Source organism: Pseudophryne corroboree, chromosome 4, assembly GCF_028390025.1.
Source record: "Pseudophryne corroboree isolate aPseCor3 chromosome 4, aPseCor3.hap2, whole genome shotgun sequence".
Classification (NCBI taxonomy): Eukaryota; Metazoa; Chordata; class Amphibia; order Anura; family Myobatrachidae; genus Pseudophryne; species Pseudophryne corroboree.
The window spans coordinates 380,760,398-380,782,475 of NC_086447.1; the positions used below are offsets into that span (position 1 = coordinate 380,760,398).

At 39.4% G+C, this 22,078-nt stretch overlaps 1 long non-coding RNA gene across 1 annotated transcript; it reads left to right on the forward strand.

Moving 5' to 3' along the window:
- Positions 1 to 1,181: 1,181 nt before the first annotated feature.
- Positions 1,182 to 21,803, forward strand: LOC134911444 (uncharacterized). The gene is made up of 3 exons (XR_010176574.1): positions 1,182 to 1,272; positions 4,917 to 5,008; positions 21,676 to 21,803. It is a non-coding gene; the product is annotated as an uncharacterized LOC134911444 (long non-coding RNA).
- Positions 21,804 to 22,078: the final 275 nt, after the last annotated feature.

The following is a 22,078-nucleotide window of genomic DNA, read 5'->3' on the forward strand; positions in this document are numbered from 1 at the left end:
ATTTTAGCTCAGCCAGCTGTTGTATGATCACATCTAGGTATCTGAGTAGTAGAAACTACATGTAACCATTCCACAACAAAAGGGCAAAATGGAGTTTTGTGACATTGTCATATTCATTTCAGTACGAATCTTTGTTTATACATTCAGTAAGTAATTTACTGGCAGTGGCATTAACACTTGCTTACATGAATGCCTTTTGTCAGTGATAATCACTAATACTAGGTTTGGTGCATTTCACCATTTGCAACTCCACTGATTCACCAGGCTTCACTTCTCCAGCAATAGACAGCTGGACTTACAGAACCCAAAACAGGCAGCGTGGGATATTGTAAGATACAGCTATTCCAGCCTCTCATTTTGCGGTACAGTAGTTTCAGCCTCTTCATCATTATTGCCCAACCTTTTAAGCAACAGTAGGGATGGTTATACATATTATGAGTAATCTTCAAGCAGGTAGGGGTATCCAAAGAGTAACTTGCAGATGCACTGATGTCCTATAGACATTTCACACAAAAAAAAAAGAATAAAGCAAGTTAATCCCGTGAACAGTTACTTTAACATCTGTTCATTGTTATAAGAACTAAATTCTAATATTTGAATAAGCCATTTAATATTTTGATATGCTGAAAATGTTTATCAGGTAAGTTACTATTTATAACATTTTGCTTTTCTGCATTTTAGTAAGCAGACCAACACATATATTATAACTACATCAGAACAGAGCACGATAAGGTCAATGCTTGATAATGAATGGCTGAAAGTGCATAGAGGCAGCTGGCTTTGCTTTACTGTCAATGTCACAGAGCAGCTGCAGAAAATAACAAGATATTATCATGCATAAAGAAGGATATAGATGACAAGGTGACAGCATAATGGTGTCATTGAATAAATTCTTTGGAGAACCATAGAATCAGTTGAAAGTACAGTATTTGGTGCATTTGGGATTAGAAGGTTACTACAGTAAGTAGCAAAGTTTATGTTGTTTATACTAAAAGTGATACTAAATTACATATTTACAGTCTGAAAAAATGTGAAGGTCAGTGTAGCAAACAAATAAGTGTTTAACTATCTGCACATGGCCCTTGCATACTGAATATTCTGCAGTACTATGTGGTTTTTATTTGTTATTACATGTCATTTTGTTCTCTAAAACTCTCTTTTTTTCCTGCGACAAGGTAATTGCAACGAGTAAGCCAGTTAAATATTACCACGGGCAAGAAACAAACATGACAGCTGAAGAGGAAAAGATGAAATATAAAACTGTGGAAAGAGGTATTACAAGCAAACACACAAACATGCCCCCTGCTCCCCCCATACAGACACACTATTATTTAAGAACTGGCAGCTATTCTATGTACAATATTGTTTCTCTATGTGACCTTTTATTTGTCCTCTCTAGTGATAGTTCTTTTATTCTAGCATTGGATTTCTGAAAGAACAAGTATGCTAATATTGGACATTTACATATACTAAATTATATGTGTTGCTGAGCTAAATAGTTTATATGACATTAAAATGAAATAGTTTCCATCATACTGTATATCATACATCTGAGTAACTGTTTCAGCTTGTGTCTTTCCTATCTGCAATATATGTTGCTGGAGACAACACACATTTTCTTTTTATTCAACACAACTGCACATGCATCCTAAATTACAATGCTGCTAATAATAAAACAATAAAAAGTGCTAATAAAATAAACCATAATCCATGCATAGAACTGTAGAACAGCAAACAAAACTGATATGCCAGGAACACTGGAATAAGGTAATGGATGATGGGAAAATACAGTAATAAATATACCTTAATAATTAAGTCAATAACATGAAGGCACCAAACAAACTGTAACATTTCCACAAACATATACTGCATACTTACCTACATTATGAGGGAAGATGCAGGTGCCCAGTGGGGTGTGGAGCATATGTCTTCCATGATGGAGCATTGTGTCAGGATAGATCATGGGGACAGGATGACACAATTTGCTTTGCCCCCTCTACTCAATGCTCGGATTCAAACCACCACCCTGTGATGTAATGTTGCAAACTGGAAGTCCTAACCAGACATAAACAAATACAATATAAGACAAAACAAAACATAACAACAACGGCCGTTGTTGATTGAATGAATAAGAGACCATCTTCATACTGTAATTCTACTTATTAAAAAGACTGTATTGGCAGATAATCATCTGACATAGACTTGCCGATTATCATCTGCAGTTATTTCAGTGATACAATCTGGTTCTGTTATTAGAGGTTTGGTCTACTATGCAAACAACAATGGTACAGTTTTGCAACATGCATTTTAAAGCCATTTTGTAATATTGTGTGGCAAAATTATACATTTCTATGACCCATTATTAACTGGCCTTTGTCTATGAACTTTACTAAAATAGAATTGCAACATTACAGCACTGGTTTCTGATTTATTTTGATATATAGTATCCTGATAGCATACCACACAGAGTATATAATAACTACAGTATTATCAATTAGATATACCACTATACCTATACTAAACAGTACACTAGATACAAATAAAAACTGTGTAGTGTGGCTGAATGCTCTACTTTACTTGTCAGCGACTTGTTAAAGCGTTATTTGGAAAATATAATCAAGTGAATGTAACATATAGATAAACTCAGTTAAACATTGGCTAGAATATGTGTGTCGTACTCATCCCAATAGTGTTTTCTCCATTCCGCTTTATTGAAGTGCTGTCTTCTTGATTGTGGGTTGTCCTCTCTTATAATGTGAGTATAGTTGTTCACATAAAGGTATCTATACAGGTGTTCTGAATTATGACACACATGCGTACCCGCACTGACGTAGACAAGCATTTTTTCAGGTCTATCTATCTATCTATCTATCTATCTATCTATCTATCTATCTATCTATCTATATCTTTTTTTATTGAACACAATATATTTACACTTGTATATATCCAGTGGATGCTGAGACACCCTAAAATGAAGGTAGCCCTATAAAATGGTATAAATTTAAAGTACATCCATTTCAAAAACCGGTTATGAGAAGTTACAAAGTTAAAAATTGATTGTTCTATATCCTTTCATTAGGGCAGCATGTAGTCACTGGACCTAGTCCACTGGGTCAATATATTTTGAGATATATAATCTCTTTTTCAAGGTATGGAGATTCTCTCAAATATATAGCAGAGTGTTGGACTACGTGTATACTATTACAATGCTTTAGAAATATGATATACAGTATCAAATTAATTTCATGTTTAAGGCAGAGTTTGTAAAACAGATAAAATACGTTAAATGCTATCTGTTTCAGAAAACAGTTCTAAAATGTATTACTTATAATAAACTTTAAGGTTCACCATTCCTAGTTGGGCTTGTGACCACTATTGTGTTTATGGCAATTAGCTTTTGGGATTTTCTTTTTAATCATTACATACCTTTTAATTATTCTATAACGAGCAGCTAATTAGGAATACATTACTTGTACCGCTATAAACTGTTTGTTGGCTGTTTTACCATTATTTCATTGGCTAGCTTTGAATTTATGATTGCAACTTTGTTGATATGGCTGTATGTTGTTCTCTTAATTTAGGATTTCATTTTCTTTATATATGATTGTTATACTTTGTTATTTTTCTACCATCGATTTTTACAGTACAGATCTTGTGATATGTTACTCTTTTATTACTATTTATATACATACAGTGCCGTGGTGGGGGTAGTCTTCAGAGGGTAGGCCAGGTCCACATTAAGGGGGTCACAGTGGGCGAGTACCCCCAGGCTGCCCCCCCTCAGTGGGCCCCCGACCAGAGCTCACATGACCCATCTTTAGCTGATGTCCAGTCTGGTGATTTTGACCAGGCTCACACTGGACTAATCAGCAGAGCACAGGCATAGAGGTACCGGGATCACCCATCATCAATTTCCACCCTAAATAAAAAGGCAAATTGCATTTCATATTATGATCCCCATTAAATGTATCCAATGTTCTGACTTTTACAACTACAGAGCTTACATTTGGACATATACTCATGATACAGATGCTATCAAAACAGCTTTCACCTGAGTATTTCTTCATTTTAGAAATATTTATATTCTCTCTCTTGTGCAGCCTGTGCCTTTATATATGATTAGAATTTGCCTAGGTGTTGTAGCTGTATTCTGTTTACAGTACACAGTATGTTTGAGGGAATTGCACATTAGTACCTTCATGCTTTTAATTTTATTTCATATTTAGTGCATATTTTAATCTAATCTCCCATTACATTATTTTAGAACTTCGGGCAAATCAGCTTTCATCCTGTTTCACAGCTCTGTTATCTCTGCGTTTATTTTTATAGTAGTTTGTATACATTATTTAGCTACTGCATTGCAATTTAGTGTTTATGCATATTACTAGACTGTTTTGTACCATTTATATACCCTATTTATTGTGTGTTCCTGTGAGTTTTATTTTTCATAATACCACCAAAGTTTTTGGGATGTTTTTCTTTAAAGAGGAAGGTACTGCACATCGGATTCCATTTTCGCTGATTATGATTAACAGTTTGAGTGTTAATTGGCACACAAGAGGAGGCTAAGCATGTGAGTGTTAGCACAGCCCTCCAATGGCATCATACCCCACCCACAGTCAGGGGCGGATCTACTATGAAATTAATGAAGCTTTATCCAGGAGGAGCCCATTTTTACCTCTTGTTTTTATGTACTGTATGATTATAGCATATCACCAATAACACCATGACAACCAGACTTCTAGTACAGCATAGCTGCTATTACAGCTTGGTTGCTCTTTGCTTCATACCGCGTGACCTGCTGGGAGTTGTAGTCTAGCTCTGTGATTTGCACTCTGTAAATAGTGTGATACATGTATCCTTTTTAAACTACAGTTCCCTACAGCCTGCAGAACCTCTCTTTATATCATTCCCAGGGATGGCAGAGCCTGAGAGGGCTTGTCCTAAGAAGGAGGCTGGGTGCAATGAAAGGTGAGAAGGAGTCCGTGAAAAGGAGTCGCCTAATAAGGTAATTTTGTGGTGTGTGGTTCCAGGTATTTATTGAAGAGCGGGGGGTGAATGCTGTGAGGTGATTAATGAACTGGGGGTTGTGTGAGGTTGTTATTTATATGGGAGAATGCTGTTAGAGGTAGACATTAAGGAGCTGGGAAGGTGGGGATGTGGTCCTCTAACCTGACTTGCCACAAAGACTCTCACCCTGTCACCCACCACATCTCTTTCACCCCATCACCGACCAAATCTGCCTCTGCAGACTCTCTCACCATGCCAGATACCTGTTGTGTCCCAGCAGACACAGGCTGGTGGGATGGGGCTCACTGTATAGCTCATTTTCAAAGACTCCATCCCACCATGCCAGAAGTACCGATAGGCAGGTGGGCCGGTCCGGTCACAGAGAAGCCGGGAAGGTTGCACACAGCGCAGCTCCCGGCTCTCTGTTCGTGACCCCCACCACCTGAAAATGGGTGTGTGCCATGATTCCATGCCCCCCTGACTCGCACGCGCAGAGGAGGATGCCAGGGCCGAATTCTTGCCCCAGTCCATCCCTGCTCCCCACCATTTGGGCCTAGAGGTCCTTGCAATGGGTTGCAAGGCATTTTAGACCTTGTTGGATGGTGCCCTTTTGTTGCTGGCTGTGAAGGGGCCCTCATAACAGTTCAAGTTTCAGGGCTTCAAAAAGTAGGTCCGCCACTGTCCACAGTTATGCCACACATACCGCCAGTTGTTAGAGTACACTTCTAATCTATTATATTGTGTAATGATTATCATGTCTTAATGCATTGACAAGACAGCTTTAAGAGGATAAAAAAAGATTTATGGGGTGAGTTAGTAATAATAATAATAATAATAACAACAATAATAATAAAAATAAACACAGCAGTAAAAAAGCTTTTTTTAAGATATATTGACTTGTCACTGAAGCATTATAAGAATCTGTCTTTGAGTAGTTTAAGGTTTTACATTTATTTTTATTACAATTTCTGTAGTAATAATTTGATTACAATATATGTTGGTACATTTCATAATAATATCTACATTACAATTATATAAATCAAACAAGGAATTGTAACACTGCCAAATAACCTTCCTTTGTTTTCAGTGACTGGAATAATTGTCCCCCCAATCATAGTCAAATAGAGTTTTCAAAATCTTTTCTTTTCTTCACATGAAGACTTATCATTGTCGTCACTTTGATACAACATGCTAGGCTTAAGGCATGTGTTTATCTACAGGAGAAAGACTACATGTCAAATCACATTACTTATCATCAGCAATCTTAGGTAATATGAGAGTGTCTGCTGGATACAAACCTTCATAATGACTTTATTTTAACTTCCGATTATGTTTCTTTGTAGACAAGTCAATCCCTTGGGTTTTAAATTAATCTCTGTTTTGTATGAATATTGCATCTGAATGTTTATAATAAAGTGCAGGTTTAAGCTAATTCTGTGTTTGATATCTTAAACTTTTTTGTCTTTAAAATATTATTTGTAATGTATGAACAGAGTTTGACTTTGATGGTGATGAGAATACTGTAGGAATACTTTTAATATATATTATAATATTTAACATGATGTTATATTTAACATGGATTTTATGCCAAGATACTCTTGACAGGGTTAATGCTGGAGACAGTGTGCGACTAGAACGATATAAGTCCTTAGGCTAGTCTTAGAGGATAGTTTTTGTCTTCTTACTGTTTTTCCACTGACAAACTCAGCAGTAAAACCCTCTACCTTTTTCACTGTTTTTCAGCTCTAAACCTAATCTACAAGGTTAATTACTGTATTAAATAATTGCATCTGATAGGGTAATTAAATACTGTGTGCAATGCCCAAGAAATGTTTTAAAATAACTGTATGTTTGGTTTGATATTGTTGTCCACCAACTGTTTACTCTCATGCCCAGGGGTGTAGCTAACTAGGGGTCAGGATGCCCCTAGCAAAGTAAGGGACTAACCCCAACAACACACACACATTCTCCTTACATATGTTTTTCTATATGAAACATCAGTGTGACTTTCAGCTGCATCACAGTGGCGAGCAGCAGGGAAATTTTGGCAGACAGATCTCCTGAGACATATAGCATGATGAGAACACTGTATACATATCTGCCAACTTTGTGAAACACGTAAGCAGGAGTTTTTCACGCTGAAGGCACGTGCTCCTGAAAAGGGGCATGGCCTATATAAAAAAGGTGTGACTTTATGGCAATGCCACTGTCGCGATCCACGCTCAATTTTCCATCAGTGTGCAAGCATGCACAGTGCTCTATAAGCTGCTGCCATGCCCCCAGTCCCTCTCTCACCCGTGAATAGATGCTGTGCATGCACACAGCATCTATTCACAGCAGAGCTGCTAGTCACAGGAGGCCTCCAAACTGCCCCCCCCCCCCCCCACCACCAGAGGACAGTTGGACAGTCCCATGAAACTGGACAGTCCTCTGAAATTTGGGACACCTGGGAGGTATGCTGCATATACTGTATGTGTGTGTGTTACAGACTGACGTCTGGGCCCTTTCATGTCTTCTGTTTATCTGTGTATTACATTAATTTTATATATATATATATATATGTGTGTATATATATATATATATATATATATACATACATATTTCTGCACATATTGATGTACATGTAATACACTGATAAACAGAGGAAATAAAAGAGGCCTCAAACCTGTGACATATGCAGAAAACAGTACATAAACATACATACAAGGAAGTAAAAGGGGACAGAAACGTAGGTTTCTTTGTATATACTTGCCTGATTTTAGCAGTTATTAACACCCATGCTGAGGAGATATTAATAGTCCAGCAAGAGTCCTGACTGAGCAGCGCCTGATGTCCCTGGCTATAGGATTCAGCTCAGCAGCCCCATGATCAGCACCACGTGGGGAGCATCAACTACTGTATTTCTATCTATCCACTGCAGGTACACGTGGCTCCAACTGCCCCCTCCTCCTCCTGACACTCACTCCCCCTGAGTTTGAGGCAAACATTACCCTGATGGAGTGGATCCTAAGTAGAGATGAGCGGTTCAGATTCTGCTCTGAACACTGGGAATCCAAGTACACCCTAGCTGCAGCTTGGATGTTCCTGCTAAACTCGGATCCCATTTCAAGGCCAAACATCTTCCTCCCAGTGTCGTATTCTTGTGGGATTTGCATTCTATATAAGGCACTGCGGCAGAGACTATGTGCCATTTCACTGTGATGCACACTGCTGAATGCTGCAATATGCTCTGCTGTGCTGTGTCCACAAGTAGCTGTGCGCTAAAGTGAATGTGTATGAGGGGCATGCTGCTAAATGCCGTGCTATACTCTGCTGTATTGACTGCGCTGTGTCTACAAGTGACTGCACTCTAAAGTGACTGTGTCTAGCGGACACTTTGCTGAATGCTGTGCTATACTCTGCTCTATTGGTTGTGCTGTGTCCAGACTTACAAGTGGCTGTGCTGTATATAAAGTACCTGAGTATAGGGAACATGCTGCTGTAAATTGTACTGTTTGGTGTGCTTTTCCTTAGTACGCTTTATACACTTGCATCTATAAGCCCTATGATCCATGCAGTTTGAACCAAGAAAAGAAAGAAAAATAAACAAAAAATATATAGTTATGGTCTATTATTTTTACTGCTTGGTGTCCTTTACGCTAATGCTCTTTTTTCATGTGCATCAATATGCCCTGTGATCCACCCAGTGTGAACTGAGTTGCAAGTTAAAAAACAGAAAAAGAAAAATATATAATAAAGTTATATTGTTTGTACCGTTTGGTGTGCTTTACCCTAGTGCACTTTGTTCTAGTGCATCTATATGCCCTATGACTCCATGCAGTTTGAGCTACAAGTTCAAAAACCGAAAAATAAAAAATGTATAATATAATATATTGATATATTGTTTGCATTGTTTAGTGCACTTTACCCTAATGTCCTTTGTTCAAATCCCTGTGACTACATGTAGTTTGAACAGAGATGCGAGTTTGAAAAATAAAAAAATATATAGATCTTTTGTTTGTACTGTTCTGTATGCTGTGGCAATGTTTAGTAAAAGTGCTATAAATTGTAGCGTGTTTGTGCCGCTGTTCTGTCACTTAGTAACCAGCCAGCTCATGGCAGCCTTTGCCCAAAATTGAGGAAAACAATATTGTGAGCTGTGACATGGGCAAAATTGTCTGGAAATGACTGGAAATGAATGTTATTGAGGTTAATAATAATCTAGGAACAAAAAAAAAAGGCCCAAATTATGTCACAGTGCTTTGGCAAATCCAAATCCAAAACTGCACAACAAATCAGAGCCAAAACCAAATCCAGCAAAAATGGCCCAGTGCACATCTCTAATCCTAAACCGACTGGCTAGGTTACTGAAGGCCTGAAGGTCCTTGTCCTCAGGCTTGTAGGTGTCCACACTAGGCTGCTGTGATGTTCCCATGGGCACCCTACTTGCCACTGAGTCTGATTCCTATGAGCTGCTGCATAGTGTGCACCCTGCGCACGTCACTGAGACAGCTCTGAGTTTCGAGGTACAGCCCCTGGTATAATTGTTGGGGTATGAGCCCAATCTCCTGATGTCAGGGAGCAGTCCCCAGTTCTGAGAGTTAGAGCATAAGTCCAATCTCCTGTTTGTATTGATGGATATTGGATACCCTGAATGTCAGGTAGGGGATAAGCTTGATTTTTTATTTAATAAAAAACTGTTACAGTATCTGGTTCACTGTAAGAAATGGCCCTGAAGAAATGTCGTGGGTACCCCTGAAAATGGGTCTACTATATTTATATATTTAAAGCATAATATCAAATGTCTTAATTATCATGGCAAGAAATACTAAGTAGACAGAGATATTTATATGCAAGTATCTTATTTTAAAACAGCAGCAATATGGCAGTCACTAAATCTAGTTCCTGACTTGATGTGGAAACTTTGGGGTCGTCTAAGTATTAAAAATTGGAGAGTGATAAACTGAAAAAAGATAAAGTTCCAGCCATCCAGCTTCTGTCACTTTTCAAACACAGCCTGTCACATGGCAGTTATGACATTGGGGGTCATTCTGACCCGATCGCACGCTGCAGTTTATCGCAGCGGTGTGATCGGGTCAGAACTGTGCATGCACCAGCGCCGCAGTGCGCCGGCGCATGCCAAATGGCTGACGGCCATCTTTGCAGTATGATCGCCTCTGCCTGATTGAAAGGCAAAGGCGGTCACTGGGCAGGGGGGACAAAACGGCAGCATTTGGCCGCTATTTTGTGGGCCCAGTCTGGCTAATGCAGGCTTGGCCGGACCGTGTGGGGGCGGGACGCAGCGGCTGCGTGATGTCACGTGCAGCCGCAGCGGGCCGGGGAGCGACGAGTATCTCCCGGCCAGCACGCTAAAGCTGCGCTGGCCGGGAGCTACTCCTAAAGGGCAAAGCATTGCCGCTGTGCGTTGTTTTTGCACTTCTATGGAGGGGGGGGGGGGCGGCACTGACATGCGGGGCAGGATAGTCCTGTGATGGGAGTCCCCCCGCATGTCTATGGACATGATCGTAGCCCTGCAAAATTTTCCAGGGCTATGATCAACATGGAATGACCCCCATAGTTGGCTGGTACTTTATCTCTGTTCACCTTATCTCTTTCCAAGACTTAGACCCCTTACTCATTTTGCATATATGCGCAATGCCCTAACCACATCTATACTTTTGATTTTAAATTGCACTTAGCATACACCTGTTATCACACATTTTTATGAGTAGTCTAAATCAGACACTTAAAGCGAGATGTAATAGCAGCCGAGATTGCTGGAGATGCGGGATGCCAGCCGATCTTAGATGTTTGTTTAAAGCGGCAGTAATTTGCAAGGCAATCACATCTAGCCTTTAGCATTTAATTGGTAATTGGAAAATGTGAAATTAATCTGCCTAGCAATAGCATTACTTAAGAATTGGATGGAGGCAATGTCGATTTTGTACGCAGTATTGCAATTTTTTGCCACTGTGCATGATTCATGATACTCTTGTAATGGCGGTCACACTGAGTATTTATTCTTAAAATGAGTGACAGTTAGAGACCACTTGGGGGAGGTAACAGGGAGCGGGGACTCAAGCACAGGCATTGGAGCGACCATTGCTAGGCCATATTTCAGCCTTTGACTGTGATCCTGTACGCAGTAGTAATGTCACCAGGGCGACCATAAAGCTACTCACTCTCAGATGGTGGATGTGTGTCCAGTGGTTTGATATATGTACACAACAGGTGGCTGCAACATTTGCATATGTTCAAAAGGCTGCTGCATACAAATATGTAGCTACAAATGCATTTGCCATGTGTGATCTAAGTCATGCCCTGTGTTCCATCCCAGCTGTAGTTTATCTTAGATGACAAATAAGTAAGTAGCACAATGTGCAGGAGTTGTGGCATTGTATACAAGAGGTTCAATACCATAATTTGGGCTGGAAACTCAAACAACCCTCCTGGGGCTGAAGCACTAGAGTCCCCTCCTGGGACTGCGGAGCTGTGAGGTAACACCATCCTGGCATTCCCCAGATAAAACTTAGGCTTGTGGAATGGCCAGGATCACAAAACATGATCAGGACTGGTATAATATAGACACAGAAAAAGCTCACTCTGCCTCAGTAAGGGGAGCAAAGGACTACCAGTATAATTGACACTCCCAGGAATTGGCTGTGCAATGCTGTAGTCTGCCATAATGCATAGAGTTATGATAACAAATGTCACTAGGAGACCCCCTCTGGGGCCTCCTCATGGTAGTTCAGGAACTGTAGCAGTCTGGAGGAGTGCAGGCATTTTCTGGAGGAGTTCTGTCAAAAATGGTATAGAGGCTAATTCAGACCTGATCGCTGCTGTGCATTTTCGCACATCGGGCGATCAGGTCTGAACTGCGCATGCGTATGCACTGCAATGCACAGACGTGATGGTCCGCAGAACCGGGGAGCGCCATCAGCGACGGGATGGTACGAAAAATCTGATCGCACCGGGCGTTTGTGGGTGGCAACTGACCATTTCTAGGGAGTGTCCGGAAAAACGCAGGAGGGACCCAACATTTCGTGGAAGGATTCCTGATGTCAGCTCAGGCCCCGATCATCGCAGCGGGTGAGTAAGTGCTGGGCTTTGCAGAGACTGCACAAACTAACTGCTGTTTGTGCAGCTCTTCAGCACAAGCGTTCGCACACCTACACACAGCTACTACCCTTCCCCTGTAGGCGGCGACTACCTGATCGCAAGGCTACAAAAAATGCACTCTAGCGATGAGGTCTGAATTACCCCCATATTCTGCGCTATCTGAACATGCAGAAGTATAATGTACATTTGCAGGGAGTGGAGTGGCACAGATCCATAGGGAGGAATTGCATTACAGAGCTCTCCAGGATGTTCTGCAGCAAGGGTCTGACTGGGAGATGCCAGAGTAATAGACTATCCAACTTTCTATGGTTCATTTTGCTGGATCACAATGTCAGGAACCCCCTGGGTGCAGTTGCCCAAGAAGTCACAAGGAATGCTAATGTATTCACACAATGATATTTATTAGGGGAACTGGTATACAGACATAATGGAAGCTAGAATAAACAAAATGGACAAAACAGCAGCAAATAAAGTTCTGTATAAATAAATAAGAAAGAAGTAGCTCAGAGTGCACAGTGAAAATAGTGGCAGAAACAAACAATAATGTCCCAGATAATTAAATACACATAGAATGGAAATCAGGTTTGTAGTTAGAAGATCTCTGCTTGTAGACACACAGGGCTCAATGCACTAGAGTACAGAGACAGCTTGTATGTTGATTAATGAAAATAGATTTCAGTTAAATTGATTATGGTTCCATGCTGTAACACAAGAAAATCTGGAAAATCCCAAGGAAGGGGCGGTGGGTGAATATATTTTATAGCCATTGTATATACATAAATGTAGAAAATAATCATTATCAATGGTCCCTTATTCACATTTTTATTTTTTTAAGTTCAAAGATCAAATATAACAGATTTTTTTTAAATAAAAAAAATATATCAGTCTGTGTCTGGATGTAATACAAGAGTGATCATCAAAGTGAAGAAAGAGTTTGCATTGTATTCAGGGTCAGGAACCTACATCAGCACTAATCACCATGTTTACACATTTACACACAAACATATTAACAAAACGTATTAAAAAACATTAAAAACAACAATAGAGACTCGTGTTTATACTTGTTGGGCTATATCATGCATGAGACTCGTGTTTATACTTGTTGGGCTATATAATGCATATCAATAAATGTGTATCTTTCATTCATTTAAACTAGCAAAATGACTATAGAAACCAATTCATTACGGTGCATAATGACGCCCCTATTAGATACTGTGAACCCACCATATAAAATTTTAAAGCACTTACTTATAATTGCAACAAACAAACACAATTAAATGTTAGTGCTAGAAACAGTAACTATATAACTGTACTTAAATGAAACATTGTAAGCCTAAAGATTCATTGAGTCCCTTCAGGGATAATGTGTCCAACCTTTTAATCCACTGTGTCTCTATTGTTGTTTTCAATGGTTTTTTAATACGTTTTGTTAATATGTTTGTGTTTAAATGTGTAACCATGGTGATTAGTGCTGACGTAGGTTCCTGACCCAGGTCAAGGCTGTGACCGGTAACAGTGACCGGCGTCTGCACGTTGTGTAGGTGGAGGGTATTTAAGTTTGGTAAGTCACTTTATGCTTTGTTATCAGCTTGAAAAAAGCTCATTAAATGAGCTGAAACGTTGCAAAGAAATGCAGTCTTTCGGAGTTTCATTCATTCGTCCAGAGTGCCGCCGTTGGATGGGTATGTGATACACGTTGATTGCTTTTGACGTGTTATTGGAAGGCAGCCGGCTAAGTATAGACTATTCCTCATGGAGTGCCGGATTCTAGCTATTATATTATTGGCGGTGTGGTGCGGTGCACGGTGGAGCCTTACATGTGTCTGCTAACCCGTTATTATCAAGGCACCTGAGTCGTTTCTAACTACATTACCTGCACAGTATTGCCCAGGTTAAAGTACATTGGATGTTTCAAGCTGTCTGTTTATTGTTCTATTGACTGTGTTTACCGGTTGTGGCTGCCAATGCCTAGATACCGTTGGGAAATCAGAATATGTTTATTGCTCTTTGAGCTTATGTGATTCATTGAATTAATACACTGTGTTTCAATATGGCTAATGAAACCACTACACCAGAGAATAATCCTTGAGCCCGGTGCAGTGTTTAGTTTTTCGGAGACGGAGGCTGAAGCCATTCTATTTTCTGATGATTTAAAGGATCATGTTAAAACTGCATCTTTACAGGATTTATACCATTAACTTTTGAAGTTAAATAAGAGAGAAATTGATTTCTTTTACCATGGATTGACGTTGACAAATTAATACAAGGATAAAAAAATTCCTAGGGTGTTCCTCATTAAAAACGCTCCCACCATTGGGCGCTTTAATGTGGAATTTTGCAAAAAATGGACATCTATACTTAACAAGTGCTCATTCAATTTACTGTTATTAGTAACTGAGGAGTCTAAACGTGAGATAAAAACAACAAAAGACAAGATCACAAATTATGAAGCTTTGCATTTACCGGCTTTAACAACGGATAAGCAATGTGATTGGATTGGTAAACTAAACTCCCAGTACAAAAATGAGATAATAAAATATTAAAGTGAGAAACGTAAAAAAGTTGATATTGACTATGAACAGCAACGTGTCTACCATTGGCTAACTGGAGCTTATTCTAAATATGACAGGAGACCGTTATTTAGGCATACTAGATTTAGATCTCGGCTAGATACATCAGATGATACAGCTACCACAGAAAGTGAGGCTAAAGCATCGCAAGCTGTTAAAGGCAGGAGTCTGTCCCCGGTGGGCAGACGCACTAGACGGTGTTTTTTAGATCAAGCATCAAGCAGACCCACAGAGGGCAGCAAAACAAAAGGCAGAGGAAAGCAGGCAAAACCACCACGGGGTCGGAAAACTTAGTTATAATTTGTTGGACAGGCTATTATCTAACAGTGAACTGGCTGTTTTACAGAAAGGTCTATCATTTGTACCAACAGTGCCATTTGATAAAGTACAATGGAAAACAGAACTGTTTATGCTTAACAGAAGCATCAAATTGAAGGAACATTTTGCAGATTCTTCCTGTGGCCCTTCTTATATACCCCCCAGCTTCAAAAACTATAACACAAATCCTGTTTAGACCCCCAGAGTAATAACGCGTCTATTAAAACCTTCACACGACTTTTGGATAATGCTGTGTGTGAAGATCTTGACATTAAAGCCCCTTGTTTTTGGAATATGTCCAAGGATGAAAGATTAGCTTTGAAAAATGTAACAACATATGAGGACGTGGTATTCCGTCAAGCTGATAAGGGCGGAGCTATTGTTGTTCTTAATTTAAGTGATTATAAGGCTGAAGTAGAAAGGCAGCTATGTGATGAGCAGACGTATAGATTATTACACCAGGATCCTACTGTTACCTTTAAGAAGGAAATTTATGTTTTGTTATCGGGTTGCACACAAGGGCTGATCTCGGCATCTATTAAAAAAGCATTATGTGTTGATCATCCCATTAGATCTTTACTGTATATGATTCCGAAGTTACACAAGAACCCTTTGCAGCCACCAAGGTGGCCTATTATTGCTGCCAGAGGGACTTTGTACCAGCCCATTTCTACGTATTTGGATACACCAATGCAACCTTGTGTACAGGCGAGACCAACTTTCCTTAAGGATACTAACTCTTTGCTGTTGTCTTTGAAACAGTTACCTGACCTGCCGCTGGATTGCTTATTGTGTTTGGTGGACGTCTGTAGCCTATACACCTGCATACCTCATTCAGCGGAGTTGCAGGCTACTAGATTGTTACTTACTAATAATGCATATATAAGGGCCTTAACATTGAGTTGTTTTTGGAGTTATTAACATTGGTTCTTACTAGAAAATTACTTTATGTATGATGGCAAGTACTATATACAACAGTCTGGTTATGCAATGGGGTCCAATGTGGCCCCATCGTACGACAATGCATATATGTTTGCCATGGAACAAGTGGTTTTCTTTTCTGATTCAGTTATTTCAGGTAACATCATTGTATTTTATCGCTACATTGATGATTTATTGATTATTTGAAGTGGCGCAGAACATGCATTTAAACAGTTAATTGATAACCACAATTGCTGTGACCATCCGGTAAAGTTTACATCTAATGCAGATAAACATGCTGTGAATTTTCTTGATGTAACTCTTACTAGGCAGGGCAATAGATTGGTACCGTCTCTTTATACTAAGCCAACCGACAGAAATAATTTATTGTCTGCTCATAGTGCACATCCAAACCCCCTTAAACATGCATTACCATTTTCACAATTTTTATTATTATTATTATTACCAGTTATTTATATAGTGCACACATATTCTGCAGTGCTTTACAGAGAATATTTGGCCATTCAGATCGGTCCCTGCCCCAGTGGAGGTTACAATTTATATTCCCTACCACATGTACACACGCACACATTCATACTAGTGTTAATTTTTGTTGGAAGCCTATTAACCTACCAGTATATTTTTGGATTGTGTGAGGAAACTGGAGTACCAGGAGGAAACCCACAGAAGTACGGGGAGAATATATAAATTCCGCACAGATAAAGCCATGGTGGGAATCGAAACCATGACCTTAGTGCAGTGAGGCTGTAATGCTAACTATTACACCATCCGTACTGCATTTTTACGTGCACTGAGAATTTCTAGTAACCGTGAACAAGGCATTAACCAGCTCAATATTATGTACAAGAAGTTTTTGGAGAGAGGTTATGGTACAGATGTTTTGGATACAGCAAAGAAAAAGGTATTAGCTATCCCTGCTGACCAACTACTTTTGATCAAGTCAGCTAGGAACAAAAATAGTTATTTGGCTAAAAAACACATCTGGGTTAATAAATGTAACCATATTAGTTTCATTATTAATGGCAAAGCTAAATCCCTATGGCCAATTATCTCTTCTGACAAAGATTTAAAACCTTTACATCAGACCACATTAATGACTAGTTTTCAAAGGGGTAAAAGTTTGAAAGACTACTTAGTACGCAACAATATCACGCATTTGGTAAAGCCTTCCAAAACAAACATATTTTTGGGTAAACCCAAGAATGGGTGTTTTAGATGCCCAAATTGCACAACTTGTAATTACTTGCAAAAAGGTTCAGCATTTTTCATCCTTATTCGGGTATGAAATATGATATCCGTTTTCATGTAACATGTACAAGCCGCTTCATTGTGTATGTAATCACTTGTCTGTGCTCCATGATGTATGTGGGCAAAACGGAATGCACTCTGAAGGAACACATAATTCAACACCGCTCCACTATTCGATTAGCACTTGCAGCGGGAAACAGTGAACAGCCGGTAGCATGGCATTTTGCTATTAATAAGCATAATTTATCCACGATACGGTACAGAATCATAGATCATGTTACCCCATTGTGACAGGGTGGAGATAGGGCTAAGAAATTTCTGAGATTAGAGATACAGTGGATAATAAGGTTAGCAGACACATGTAAGGCTCCACCGTGCACCGCACCACACCGCCAATAATATAATAGCCAGAATCCGGCACTCCATGAGGAATAGTCTATACTTAGCCGACTGCCTTCCAATAACACGTCAAAAGCAATCAACGTGTATCACATACCCATCCAACGGCGGCACTCTGGACGAATGAATGAAACTCCGAAAGACTGCATTTCTTTGCAACGTTTCAGCTCATTTAATGAGCTTTTTTCAAGCAGATAACAAAGCATAAAGTGACTTACCAAACTTAAATACCCTCCACCTACACAACGTGCAGACGCCGGTCACTGTTTCCGGTCACAGCCCTGACCTGGGTCAGGAACCTACGTCAGCACTAATCACCATGGTTACACATTTAAACACAAACATATTAACAAAACGTATTAAAAAACCATTGAAAACAACAATAGAGACACAGTGGATTAAAAGGTTGGACACATTATCCCTGAAGGGACTCAATGAATCATTAGGCTTACAATGTTTCATTTAAGTACAGTTATATAGTTACTGTTTCTAGCACTAACATTTAATTGTGTTTGTTTGTTGCAATTATAAGTAAGTGCTTTAAGATTTTATATGGTGGGTTGACAGTATATATTAGGGGCATCATTATGCACCATAATGAATTGGTTTCTATAGTCATTTTGCTAGTTTAAATGAATGAAAGATACACATTTATTGATATGCATGATATAGCCCAACATGTATAAACACGAGTCTCTATTGTTGTTTTTAATGTTTTTTTTAGACGTTTTGTTAATATGTTTGTGTTTAAATGTGTAACCATGGTGATTAGTGCTGACGTAGGTTCCTGACCCAGGTCACGGCTGTGACCGGAAACACTGACCGGCGTCTGCACTTTGTGTAGGTGGAGGGTATTTAACTTTGGTAAGTCACTTTATGCTTTGTTATCTGCTTGAAAAAAGCTCATTAAATGAGCTGAAACGTTGCAAAGAATTGCAGTCTTTCTGAGTTTCATTCACTCGTGCGGAGTGCCACCATTGGATGGGTATGTGATACACGTTGATTCCTTTTGACGTGTTATTGGAAGGCACCCAGCTAAGTATAGACTATTCCTCGTGGAGTGCCGGATTCTGGCTATTATATATATATATATATATATATATATATATATATCAGCATCCAAGCTATTGTTATGTCTGAGTGTTTTGTTATTACAGACACTTCTATGAAATTTGTATATTTACAGATAAAACAGAGCAGGTTCAACATATTTATAACACACAATGATTATCCAAAGCTTAGCTGCATGGAGCACTGTGGCAACTATCAGGGGCGCAGTGTCAGACTGGGGCATGAAGGGCCCACCGGGGGGATGCTGAAGTAGGGGCCCATGCTTAAGGGTGTGGCTAGGCTCCAATGGGGCGTGGCCAGCCACCACAGAGGTTTGGCTAACCATTACAGAGTACATGTTCTGTTCCCCTTGGTAAATATATAATAAACCATATTCTTGTGAAGTATAATGTAACATAAGTATAATGCATAATTCAAGTGCACTAGGATTGAGTCTGGAACCTGATCCCTAGAGGGGGAGGAGGGACCAGAGGCAGTGGGGCCCACCGGTGGTTTCCCCTGTTCCGCTGTGGGCCAGTCCGACCCTGCAGGGGCGGATTGGCCATAAGGCTCACCAGGAAGATTCCTGTTAGGCTGATGTGTATGCGGGACCTGACTTGTGTGTTGTCATATGGCCCCACCCCCCATATGACAGGCAGTCCACAGCACTCATTACACTACATTGTCCCGATTCATTCTGTTATCCATCCATCCATCTCTACAGTACAGCAACTCTGTCATCCAGTAATATATGTTATACCTCTTGTGCTGCCTATGTTGGGCCACTTCTACAGAATTTTACAGGGCCACTTTTAGTTCCCAATCTGCCCTTGGTCTGCAGCAAAAGACGCAAGGAAGTATGAAATTACGTACAATCAGGAACTATGAAAAGGGCACCCCCCCAATCATCAGATTGCACCATTAAGGCTGCTTCCATAAATTTCCTGGGCTGATTGTCCATCCCAATCTGCCTCTGGCAACTATAGTACTGCCTGGTCAAAGTAATCTATCTACATTGTATAACAAACAACATTGTTTCCTATTAGTGACACATTCCCACCTTGCCTAGGTGATGATGTCTGTGATATCACGGGTTATCTTATTACTAAGGATTATGAGCACTTGCAGTGTATTTGACAAGAACACTAATGATGAGGAAAGATGGAGCACATATAGCCTGGCCAGTGATGGGAAATGTTTCTTATCCCATGGATTCATTTCTTCTCGATGATGCTAGCATTGCATGAGGCACATCTGCTCATATGATGTACCAAATAACAATCAATTCAGTGAAATGCTGTTTTGCAGGCACAAGTGATTCCTCACACAATGAGAACTGATAAACTGGGTGATCAGTGACTGGAATGCCTGCAGTATTTAACTGAATGTTTGTGACATTCTCGCAGAGACACCCGTGGCGGTCAGCAATTTAGTTACAATTGCTGCAGTATTGGTCTTTGGCTCTAGGTCAATAAGCACAATGCAGAGTGTTGATAAGAAGCAGTAGACAAGGTGGCACATCACCATTGCATCTGACATCCCAAGGATACTTACATGTGTCCTGCAGACACACCCTCTGGGCCGACGATATTGGTGGCAGAGTAGACGACATTGTTGGCCTGTAAAGTCCATAGCCACTTCAGTCAAAATGTTCTATACAGTATGTCAGAGTACAGTATTAGACAGAGCAAAATATTGAAAACAGAACTGCTAGTTAATGTTACTTGTCTAAGAAAAATAAACCATTAACATGCTTGCAAAACAAGTAGTTACAGCATGTCTTTAAAAAATAAATCTTCTAGAATACCCAAAAAAAAAAGAAGTTTTTATATCAGAGGTAACAGAAAACTCTAAAAATGTGCATTAAAATGTACACTTTTTTTACTGAATGAGTTACATTTAGCAAGCATAGCCATGCTGTTCCTGCCAGCCCTGCATACTGTAACTAGGAGAAAGCGGGCTTTAAGTGGTGAAATGACTCACATCTGTAACACATATACATGCACCACTGTTAAGCACATACGCAGAGCTAATTCCCATCAGTCACACTACAGAAACTGGCCTAGCGTCACTTGGCATCAGGACCATGGATTTCATCTCTGCCTTGATTGTTTGCCTAATAAGATAGTTTTAAGGTGGTTTTAAGAAGCATCACAGCTAAGTGTGATTAATTTGACCTAAATGACTAAAAATTATCCCATGTTGGCACAATGGGATTAGACTCACTACTTAGGCTATTTGGTTTTGCCATTCAGTCAACATATTCTGCATAGCAGTACAATCAAATAGATAAATTTGACATATGATGACAATACATGAACAAATAATGCAACAGAAGGTGAGAGGCCTCTCTAGAGCATAAAATAAAAAATGCATGAATATCAGACATAATTTTACTGACATCTATTACATGACTCACTTTTACTGACTCTAGAGAAGTTTATCCAACCGGGGTTACTTTAATGGGCATAAAATGGTAAGCTTACTGAAAATGCTCATAATGGTAACAAGACACATCAATCAAACAAATTTGTAACGTGTTGCATTTTAAATTCAAATAGTGGCAAAATACAGTAAATAGACAACTGCCTTATGCCTCTTTTATGATTTGCTGAATTGATCACTGTAATACTGTATGATAATATTTTTGTCATTCTTCTCTGTTACAGATGTGACTGCACTGATTTTACCCACACGCGAATGGGTTCTGCAAGTGGCTGCATCACGATTGTGACTAACCATACACAGTGCTTGCCGCGAGTAGCATGTAGGATCAGTGCTGACACATCTGTATGTTTTGTCACCTATTCTTCTTGAATCAGACTGACATATTTAAGTAAAAGTGTAGATAATTGTCCATTCAAAATGACAAAATGCCTTTGTTGACTGTGACATAGGGAGACATTGGCTTAATTTAAAACAAAGTTGATATTCAGACGGATTTCCAGAAATTTCTAGGAAATCTACCAGTGCTATTTTTACAAGAAAAGCCTTGTTTTACTACAGTATTTTTCCCTTTAAATATTTTTTTCTTTTTCAGGTAAAACTCTGTGTTGAAACAAGCACAAAAGGAAAGAATTCCCTGCAATGTATCGAAACAAGCACCAAAAGGAAAGAATTCCCTGCAAACTGTCATTGCTAACAGAGAATTATTGGTAACATTTTTCAAAAAACTACTTATAGTGTGTGAATTTATAATGTATATAATTGTTATATCAATTCAACTAGTTTCTTTGAAAATTATCAGGAAGAAATTGTTCTTCTTTGAGAATTATGATCAGTATGTTTAACCTCCTGAAGAAGACCTCATCACAAAATGATAAGTGTAATAGACACTGTGGAAAAATCTATAATATTTTAGATTTTAATTAAACAAGCATTAATTAATATGGCAGCACACCATCATTCTTTACGATGTCTTTTAGAACTTATTCCAAATTCAA